Source organism: Limulus polyphemus, unplaced genomic scaffold, assembly GCF_000517525.1.
Source record: "Limulus polyphemus unplaced genomic scaffold, Limulus_polyphemus-2.1.2 Scaffold986, whole genome shotgun sequence".
Lineage (NCBI taxonomy): Eukaryota > Metazoa > Arthropoda > Merostomata > Xiphosura > Limulidae > Limulus > Limulus polyphemus.
Window position 1 is genome coordinate 321523 of NW_013666596.1, and position 1669 is coordinate 323191.

Consider the following 1669-nt stretch of genomic DNA (forward strand, 5'->3'; position numbering starts at 1 on the left):
ATGTTTTTAGAGAGGGCTGTGAAAAAATTAATTTATACAATGTTACACTGATGTTACGTTTTTCAACTAAAATTAAACATACGACAGTAATTAAAGCAAACAATTGGTGTTTATGAGCGCTCGCAGGAAATGGCAAGAGTGGGCATTTGCTCCCATTTAACATCGTAGTTAAACTAAATATTTGTTTGTAATTTTTATTAAAACTGCAAATTTTTGTTTTTGTTTAAGCACACATAACACACATCCTTTTGGTCTCTTAACCCACACTATAAAAACTGATCCCCAACATGCATGTTTTACCCCCCTAAAACATTTCTGTGGGCGCCCATGTTGATGTTTGTGTGTTTCGCAAGTGAGCCAGGAATATTCTATTATTTTTATGTTTAAAATATCTAATTTTATTATTATTAAGTCTTTATTTTTGTACTTTTATTATATAGGTTTTTTTTGTATTATTAGCTTAGTATAGATTTAGGCCTAGCCTAAATCTCCTAAGCTCGTCGAACTTTGTGGGATATGATTGGGTTTAAAACCTAAAATATCGCTAAAACTGATGAATTGTTTGTTTGTTTTTAGGTATGCATAAAGCTACCCAATGGGCTATCTGTGCTCTGCGTACCACGGGTATCGAAACCCTGTTTCTAGCGTTGTAAGTCCGCAGAAATACCGCTGTGCCACTGGGGGGCAAAACTGATGAATTAATGCGTTCTAATCTTTATAAGTAACAATGTAAGAAAAGTATAATTAATTAGGTGTATTCACTATCAAGTTCATTTTTCGTTTTGATCTATGTAGGTAAATTGCTCTGAGTGGAAGTTACTAAGACGGTTTCTATTTCAATTCCTGATCAATCAACAGATCCTTTGATCTACGTATGAAAGCTCTTGATCAACTAAGTCAAAGAACGTAACAACCTCCCCGACTCCCGAGGATTAGCTGGTTTCCCACATACTAGGAAAAAAATAGGGAACTATTCCAGTAAATTAAACCAGAGCTAGAACCAGGAAAATGCCAAAAACAGAAGACTTTGAAAGGAAAAAAAAACCCTTTGAAATAGGATCACACACAAAAGGTGCAATTAACTTCAAAAAAGACCCAAAACTCAGGCGATTTCGAATAGTTGATTATTGTTCTTTAGGAGACTAAATGGTGATGACTAGTGATTGCAATGTAATATGTAGGTATAGATGTCAACGTCACGTAAGCCGGAAATTCCAGACGAGTTGACCTTGATGACTAGCCAATCATAACTGGAGATGTTGGTGTCAGGTTTAGTGTTACAAAATAAATGTGTACATCACATGATAGACGTAACTTTGTTTGTTTTGAATCTCACACAAAGCTACACGAGGACTATCTGCGCTAGCCGTCCCTAATTTAGTAGTGGTGGGCTTGAAGGAAGACTAGTCAACACTGCCAACTCTTGGACTACTCTTTTATCAACGAATAGTGGGATTGACCATTACATTAAAACGCCCCACGATTGAAATGGTGAGCATGTTTGGTGGGACAAGGATTCGAACCCGCGACCATCACCCAGATTTCGAGTCGAGCACCTGAACTACCAGACCCAAAAGACGTAAAAGTGATGATAGTGTTACGTCCCCGTTCGTTATTCAATTTTCTGTAAATTCGTTCCGACGAAACTTTAGCGACACAAGTCCTTTCT